This window comes from Chiloscyllium plagiosum, unplaced genomic scaffold (assembly GCF_037043375.1).
Source record: "Chiloscyllium plagiosum isolate Xiang-an unplaced genomic scaffold, Cpla_swu_hap1 HiC_scaffold_51, whole genome shotgun sequence".
Classification (NCBI taxonomy): Eukaryota; Metazoa; Chordata; class Chondrichthyes; order Orectolobiformes; family Hemiscylliidae; genus Chiloscyllium; species Chiloscyllium plagiosum.
This window is the reverse complement of record NW_028270189.1, coordinates 2730537-2739858: the sequence shown is the minus strand read 5'-3', so window position 1 is coordinate 2739858 and position 9322 is coordinate 2730537. Positions and strand designations below refer to the sequence as shown.

At 46.5% G+C, this 9322-nt stretch overlaps 1 pseudogene; it reads left to right on the top strand.

Moving 5' to 3' along the window:
- Positions 1 to 554: 554 nt before the first annotated feature.
- LOC148134938 (uncharacterized) lies at positions 555 to 7476 on the top strand (annotated as a pseudogene).
- Positions 7477 to 9322: the final 1846 nt, after the last annotated feature.

Below are 9322 nucleotides of genomic sequence, written 5' to 3'. Positions count from 1 at the left end.
CCATGTGCTCCACAAAGAGGCAGGCATAGTTGGGGCTCATACGGGTGCCCGGCTACCTCTTTGGTTTGGAGGAGGTGGGAGGATTGGAAGGAGAAGTTGTTGAGGGTGAGAACCATTTTAGCCAGGTGGATGAGCGTGCTGGTGGATGGGTATTGGTTGGGTCTGCGTGAGAGGAAGAAATAGAGAGCTTAGAGGCCTTCGTTGTGGTGGATAGACGTTTACAATGACTGGATGCCCATGGTGAAGATGAGGCTTTGGGAGGCAGGGAAACAGAAGTCTTGGAGGAGGTGAATGGCGCAGGCGGTGTCCTGAACTACAAGTGGGGAGCTCCTGTACTAAGGTCAATGTATGCAGAGATAGGTTCTGTGGGAAGGATCAGGCTGAGGCCATGGGTCAACTGGGAAAGTCAGATTTGTGAACCTTGGGTAGAAGTAGAATGGGGCAGTGTGGGGTTTCCGGTTTATGAGTTTGTGTGCTGTGGGTAGGAGATCTTCAGAGGTGATGAGGTTGTGGATGTTCCATGAGATGATAGTTTGGTGAATGGACGTGAGATCATGATCGAGGGGCCACGAGGTGTCCACGAGTTGGCACCTGGCTTAAGTGGTGTAGAGGTCATTGCTCCAAACTACCACTGCTCCCCTGTTGTCCGTTAGTTTGATGATGATGTTGGGTTTGGAGAACAGGGAGTGGAAGGCTGAGCATTGTGAGGCGGGAGGTTGGAGTGGGTGAGAGGGGTGGACTGGTTGAGGCAGTTTATTTCGTAGCAACCGTTGATAATGAAGAGATGAAGGTTGGGTAACAGACCGACACGGGTGCCCTGGTGGATGCGGTGTGTTGGAAATGGGAGAAGGGCAATCGGTGGCTGGGTGGGATTCTTGATGGAGAGAGTAGGCTCGGAGATCGAGACAGATGAAGAAATAATCAAGGTCGCAACACGTGTCGAAACACAATGGAAACATCCTCTCTACGTCTATCTTATCTGCTTGATAAATAATTTTATATGTTTCTATCAGACCCCCCCTCCTCATTCTTCTAAATTCTAATGAATCTAATCCCAGTCTACTCAGTCTCTCCTCATAAGTTAACCCCCTCAATTCTGGAATCAACCTAGTGAACCTCTTATGTACCCCCTCTAATGCCACTACATCCCTTCTCAAGTAAGGAGACCAAAACTGCACGTAGTACTCCAGGTGTGGCCTCACCAGCACATTGTACAGCTGCAACGTAACCTCCCTGCTTTTAAACTCAATTGCTTTAACAATGAAGGACAAACTTCTATTTGCCTTACGAATTAACTGTTGTACCTGCAGACCAACCTTCTGCAATTCATGTACAAGTTCATCCAGGACCCTTTGCATAGCAGCATGCTGTAATTTTTTTTTTAACCATTTACGTAATAACCCTTTTTACTGTTACTCCTACCAAATGAATGACTTTACATTTATTAATATTGTATTCCATCTGCCAGATCTTTGCCCAATCACTTAAAGTATCTATGGCCTCTGCAAAGTTTCACTGTCCTCTGCATACTTTGCTCTGCCACTTATCTTTGTGTCATCTGCAAACTTTGACACACTACACGTGGTCCTCAACTCCAAATTATCCATATAAATTGTGAATAATTGTTGAGCCAGCACTGATCCCTGAGGGACACCACTAGTCACTAATTGACAGCCAGAATACCACTAATTTATCTCAACTCTTTGCTTCCAGTCAATCAACCAATCCTCTATCCATGCTAATACTTTACCTGTAATGCCATGCATCTTTATCTCATGCAGTAGCCTCTTGTCGAAGGCCTTTTGAAAATCTAGGTGCACCACATCCACTGGGTCCCCATTGTCCACCGTGCACGGAATGTCTGTATAGAATTCCAAAAGATTTGTCAAGCATGATCTGCCGTTCCTGAACCTATGCTGAATCTGCCGATCTGCCTGGCTATTTCTTACTTGATAATGGACTCAAGCATTTTCCCCAGTACAGAAGTTAAGCTAACCAGTGTATAATTCCTCATCTTTTGTCTACCGCCCTTTTTAGATAGCAGTGTCACATTTGCTGTTTTCAAATCTGCAGGAACTTCCCCAGAGGGAGAACGTAAGGACTGCTGGAGATGCTGGAGACAGGAGTTGAAAAGTGTGGTGCTGGAAAAGCGCAGCAGGCCAGGCAGCATCCGAGGAGCAGGAGAATCGACGTTTCGGGCATGAGCCCTTCCTTAGGGATGAGGCTGGTGTGCCAAGCGGGCTGAGATAAAAGGTGGGGGGAGGGTGGAATTTGGGGGAGGGGCACTGGGAATATGATAGGTGGAAGGAGGTGATGGTGAGGGTGGCCGGAGAGGGGGTGGGGGAGAGTGGTTGGGAAGAAGATTGCAGGTCAAGAGGGCGGTGCTGAATCCGGGGGTTGGGACTGAGATAAGGTGGGGGGAGGGGAAATGAGAAAGCTGGACAAATCTACATTCATCCCTTGTGGTTGGAGGGTTCACAGACGGAAGATGAGGGGCTCTTCCTCTAGGCGTCGTGTGGCTAGGGCCTGGTGATGGAGGAGACTAAGGACCTGCATGTCCTTGGTGGAGTGGGAGGGGGAGTTGAAGTGTTGAGCCATGGGGTGGTTGGGTTGGTTGGTGTGGGTGTCCCACAGGTGTTCCCTGAAACATTACGCAAATAGGTGGCCTGTCTCCCCAATGTAGAGGAGACCACATCAGGTGCAGCGGATACAGTAAATGATGTGTGTGGAGGTGCAGGTGAATTTGTGATGGATATTGAAGAATCCACTGGGGCCTTGGAGGGAGGTGTGGGCGCAAGTTTTGCACGTCTTGCAGTTTCAGTGGAAGGTGCTGGGAGTGGAGGTTGGGTTGGTGGAGGGTGTGGACTTGACGAGGGAGTCGCAGAGGAAGTGGTCTCTCCGGGACGCAGATAGGGGTGGGGAGGGAAATATATTCCTGGTGGTGAGGACCGACTCAACACAGACATTTACTACAAACCGACTGACTCCCACAGTTACCTAGATTACACCACCTCCCACCCTGCTCCCTGTAAAAACACCATCCCATATTCCCAATTCCTTCGCCTCCGCCGCATCTGCTCCCAGGAGGACCAATTCCACGACTGAACAGCCCAAATAGCCTCCTTCTTCAAAGACCGCAATTTCCCCCCCGACGTGGTCGACGATGCCCTCCACCGCATCTCCTCCACTTCCCGCTCCTCCGCCCTTGAGCCCCGCCCCTCCAATCGCCACCAGGACAGAACCCCACTGGTCCTCGCCTTCCACCCACCAACCTCCGGATATATTGTATCATCCTCCATCATTTCCGCCACCTCCAAACAGACCCTACCACCAGGGATATCTTTCCTTCCCCACCCCTATCAGCGTTCCGGAGAGACCACTCCCTCCGTGACTCCCTTGTCAGGTTCACACCCCCCACCAACCCAACCTCCACTCCTGGCACCTTTCACTGCAACCGCAAGAAATGCAAAACTTGCGCCCACACCTCCCCCCTCACCTCCCTCCAAGGCCCCAATGGATCGTTCCATATCCATTGCAAATTCACCTGCATCCCCACACACATCATTTACTTTATCCACTGCACCCGATGTGGTCTCCTCTACATTGTGGAGACAGGCCACCTACTTGCAGAACGTTTCAGGGAACATCTCTGGGACACCCGCACCAACCAACCCAACTGCCCTGTGGCTGAACACTTTAACCCCCCCTCCCACTCCGCCAAGTACATGCAGGTCCTTGGCCTCCTCCATTGCCAGACCCTGGCCACAAGACGCCTGGAGGAAGAGCGCCTCATCTTCCACCTAGGAACCTTCCAACCACAAGGGATGAATGCAGATTTCTCCAGCTTCCTCATTTCCCCTCCCCCCACCTCATCAGGTCCCAGCCCCCGGATTCAGCACCGCCCTCTTGACCTGCAATCTTCTTCCCAACCTCTCTGCCCCCTCCCTCTCTCCGACCTATCATCCATACCCTCACCTCCTTCCACCTATCGTATTCCCAGCGCCCCTCCCCAAAATCTCAGCCCGCTTGGCACACCAGCCGCATTCCTGAAGAAGGGCTTATGCCCGAAACGTCGATTCTCCTGCTCCTCGGATACTGCCTTGCCAGGAACGTCCCCAGCATGCAGCAAATTTTGGAATATTATCAATTAGCACTTGCTATTTCTCCTGCCATCTCTTTAGACCTGCAGCTTCACACCAGGGGGAGGACGGAGCTGTCAGTGGCTGTTAGGATCACAATTTCATTCAGCTTCTATGATCCAAAACTTTCCAGGCAGGAGAGGGTGGAATATCCATCATCTCCCAGTACGTCGGCATCAATGTCACATACAGTGACTGAGGATATATATGGTGGATGAGGTGAATACAATGTTTTCTCCCTCAGCAGGGAACTGCCGGGTGTATCCTCATTTTCTCAGTATAGTGGAATCCCTAGTGGTGTACATGGCTCTGCGTAACCCCCTGTCAATGGGGAGAGGTGAAGGAACTGAAGGAACTCTCACTCCATGAATGTTGCAGTGTGCCCATGCTTTCTACATCATGTTGGTGAATACCCACTGTCCTGGCAGAAGCCACAACCTCTTAACTCAAAAGCCATCAGTCCATTCCCATCGTCTTTTGGTCTCCACAAAGAAAGAAAGGATGGCTTCTTGGATTAAAGGTCATCCTCTTGATACACGGCTCAAAACACCCTCATCCTCTCCACTCCCTACTGCCAACCAACCACATTAAAATATCCCATGCGTACTGACAGCAATAAGGCCGCTGGAAACATCAGGGAGCAGACTATTAGGGAGATTCCGGAAGGGGGCAGTGTGAACCTTCTAGGACACACTGGTCCATTAAGTCCGGTAAACTTATTCAGTTATATAATATACTGTACAGCCTTTTATCTTCCTGAAGAATTGATAGGTCCACAGTTACCAATGTTATCGTCCAATCCATAAATTGCCAAGTTATCCTTACCAGATTCTTTACCTCCTCTTGGTAACTTTCTTTCCTGCCGATCTTAACGACATGGGTAAATGTACTGAGAATACATTTGTTCCATTTACTTAAATCGTGATATGGGTTGCAAATAGTTGATGACTAATTATTGGTCACTGTGTCACTGCAGCTGTTAAGTTCTAAATTAACCCAGTGAATGGTATCTTCAAAACGAGACTGAGACTTTGCCTTCGACAGGACTGCGTGCTGAGAGCTCCTGCGGATACTATGAGGGACAGATATATTTGTGACAAGTAGTTTGGTGAGAATCTTGTTGGTTGAATCATCACTTCCTACAGTCTGGTTGCTGTGTATTTGAGGCAATGCCCTGCTCAGTCAGTGGTGAGCCCATGGAGACACTCTTGATGATGGACATGGAACGGCCACACCCAGCGTATGTTCTGTGTCATTGCCACTCTTACTGCTTCCTCCGATTTGGTTTCACCATAGAGGGAACTGACTTAACACCGAGGCATGGTGTGGAATGCAGTAGATATCCATCATCAGGCAATTTCCTTGACCATTTTTGACCTGTTAGCATGAGCTGACTCGGGTTCTGAAATCAATGTTGGGGAATTCCAGAATAACTCCTTTCCCGACTGTATACCATTGTGCCCCCACCACTGGTGGGTCTGTCCTGGTGGTGGGACAGGGTATGCCCAGGGATGGTGATGGGGATTCATGGAACATTGTCCATCAGGTCAGTTTCTGTGAGTATGACGATGTCAGTCTGTTTCCTGACTGGTCAAAGTGAGAAATAATGGTGAGAATGGAGCAAGGAATAATGGCTTAAAAGCTGAATGTAATGCACTCTATATGAATGTGTATTGTAATTTCAAAAAAGATTGAGGAATTCAATGAGATAATTCATTGAGATAAATGGATATGATTAATGGCATCAGAGAGACTTGGCTACAGGGTGACCAATATTGTGAACTGAATATCCAGAACATTTTATAGCTGAGAGTGTTAAACAAAACTGAAAAGGAGGTGGGCCAGATCTCCGAATAAAGCATGACATCTGTCCAATCATAAAAGAGGGTCTGACATCAAATGATAAAGATATTGGCATAATCTTATGTTTTTGTGTACAAAGTGCCATGTGAGTTCAGTTTGGTGAAAGATTCCCACCGTGAAGCTGAGTAAATGTCACCAGACGTAATGGACGGAAGGGCCTTTGTGAAATGGATCTTTATGACTCCATCGCATTCTATATGCAACATTCCCTGGAACATTCTATGACTGACAAAAGAACAGATCTGAGTGAAGAGATCCCATTCCAGGTTGAAGGAAACACTGTTTAGAAGTCCCCTCAGGTAGTTAGAGGTTTGATTGCATATTCCCTGCATTAACATTTCTTCACGACAGGGGATTGACCACAATTTAGACTAAAAGACAGAAATTTCAAACCTCCACTGGGAGAGAATCCTTCAGGACAGCAACGTTTTCAGCCTTCATATTAGGAACTGTAAAGATGCGACCTGTATCTGCTCTCGGGTGATCGAGTGTGTGGGAATGTTTTAGAAACCATATGTTCCTATGGATGTGCATCTGTGTGGTTGATGAGGGAGTATTTCTTGAGATATACATCACATTTTTGTCAATAATTCAGAACCTACCATTTGTTATTTCGTTTCAATTGTTTTAAAAATTTTTTGAAGGCAAGTGGCCTGTTTGAAAATCACACTGTGTCATCAGTTAAACTGATAACTTGGCCTCCAGGGTGATGTACGTTTTGTTTTCTTTCCTTCCTCACAGTTAACGTAGTGACGACCTACGTCCTGCTTTATAAAGATTGCGGATTGTGTCTAAGTGTCAGTCGTTATCTGGTAGCCATGGCAGTGTCGGATCTACTGGTCATTATCCTCGACCTGATATTGAGACACATTCCCATTGTTTTTGATGAACAGTTTTATTTCCTGAAGTCCATCCGCGTGTGTAATATCCACGCTGTCCTAGTTCATGCAGCCACTGACTGTTCTGTCTGGTTCACCGTCACTTTCACCTTTGATCGGTTTGTGGCCATTTGTTGCCAGAAGCTGAAAAGTAAATATTGCAGTGAGAAAACGGCGGCTGTGGTTCTGGGAGCAGTGACTGTGCTGAGCTGTTTCAAGAACCTTTTCTGGTATTTTATGCTTTCATCTTATTATTTTCTCGGGAACAATCCCTGGTTTTGCTTTCTAAAACACGGTGTTGAAGCCTCTCATCTCTGGATCTCAATCGAGTTCCTTTACAACATTCTAACCCCGGCTCTCCCATTTCTGCTGATTCTGCTGCTCAATGTTCTCACCGTCAGACACATTATAGTGACCAGCAGAGCCCGCAGAAGACTCCGCGCTCACACCAATGGGGACGCTCAGTCTGACACTGAAATGAGAAACCGAAAAAAATCCATTGTTTTACTGTTTGTGATCTCGGCCAATTTCATCCTATTGTGGTCAACATTAATGCTGTATTGTATATGGAAACGGATGTGGCGGATTGGGTATGACACTATGTACCTACATTGGTTTGTGCAGGAATTGAGCTACATGCTGCAGCTCCTCAGTTGCTGCACAAACACTCCAATTTATGCCGTGACCCAGACTAAGTTCAGGCAGCAGCTGAAGAAGGTGCTGAAATATCCCTTTACCCAAATCCATCAATCAATCAAATTCACTCCTAAATCAAGCCATTCAATATTTTCTCATTTTAATTCAATGTTTTAGCAATGAAGCAGACAGCCACTATGGTGACAGATGGAGGTAGTGCTGGTTTGTCCAATTTTACTGGGGTTCCAGGGACACTTTTCAATGTTTTTCTGACAGGGAGAAAAGACAACATTCCACTGATTATATTGATCAATTCAATTTGAGAATAATAAAAGTGTTCTTTAAAAAGTACCAAGCAGCAGAATGAATAACATTTTTGTTTGACTTTGTGTTGGAGAAGCTGAACTACAGAGCAACAGACTCGACCCCAATTCCTGGCCCTCAGGGAAGGGAAAGGGGCAGGGGCCGAGCTCAGAAACTAAGTTTAAGTCACTCTGTCCTTGCTTTCTATTCTTGGTTACCGACTCTGACCTGGCCTCAACAGAATTAATCTCTCTCCCTTGTTCCTTCTCCCTCCATACCTTCCTTCCACTCTCACTGTCCCCCTGTCTCCCTCTCCTCCTCCCAATTTTGTATCCTTCTGCTCATATCTCAAGGGCAGCATTGATTGAACAAAACTCCTCTGTGTCTTCAAAGATATTGTTTGAAGAATGAAACAGATGTGCTACTTAATAGATTCACTGGCTGTGCTGCTTTGTGTAAAACAAATGTGCTGCTTGTACAGTGTGTGGGGAGGCCACTAGATGGTGGCATTGTATCACTTTAAACATGTGAGGGGTGTGTGTGTGTGAGAGAGAAACTCTGAACATTTGATTTATCATTTTTTAAAATCATTCATTGCATAACTTTGTCCCACTGAGACAGCCAAGGAATGTTAAGGTGTTGGAGTTTTAGATGACAAGAGAAGAGGAGCTTCTCGTCAAGAGGAAGAAGGAAGTTTATTTAAGATTGAGGAAGCAAGGATCTGGCACAGCTTTAGAGTATTACTGGGTAAGAATGCAAAAATGGACTGAGGAGCAGTGGGTTGGGAGGGGCACGAAAAAGCATTGGCAGAAAAGATTATGGAAAACCGAGAGGCTTATGTGCAGAATAAGAAAATGGTCAGAGAGAGGGTAGGGCTGATCAGGGATAATGGAGGGAACTTGTGCCTGGAATTTGAAGAGGTAGGGGAGGCCCTAAATGAGTTTTTTGCTTCAGTATTCACAACAGAGATGGACATTGTTGATAGTGAGAATACTGTGGACCTGGTCAATAGGCTTGAATAGATTGATATTATGAAACTGGATGTGCTGGAAAGTCTGGGAAGCGTCAAGATAGATAACTTGCCAGGGGCTGGAACAGATATATCCAAGGCTATTACAGGAAGTGAGGAATGAGATTGCTGCGCCTTTGGTAATGATATTTGCATTCTCATTGTCCACGGGAGTAGTACCAGCTCTTTGGAGGGAGGTGAATGTTGTTCCTGTGTTCAAGAAAGGGAATAAGGAAAATCTCTGGAAATTACAGTCAAATTCAATGGTCTTACATCTGTGGTAAGCACGGTACTGGAAAGGATTCTAAGAGATAGGATTTATAACTATTGGGAAAAACATAGCTTGATTAAAGATAGTCAGCATGGCTTTGTCAGGGACAGGTCATGCTTCACAAGCCTTATTAAGTTCTTTGAGTATGTGACGAGACAAGTTGACAAAGGTCGAGCAGTGGATGTGGTGTGTATGGATTTCAGTAAGGCATTTAATAAGATTC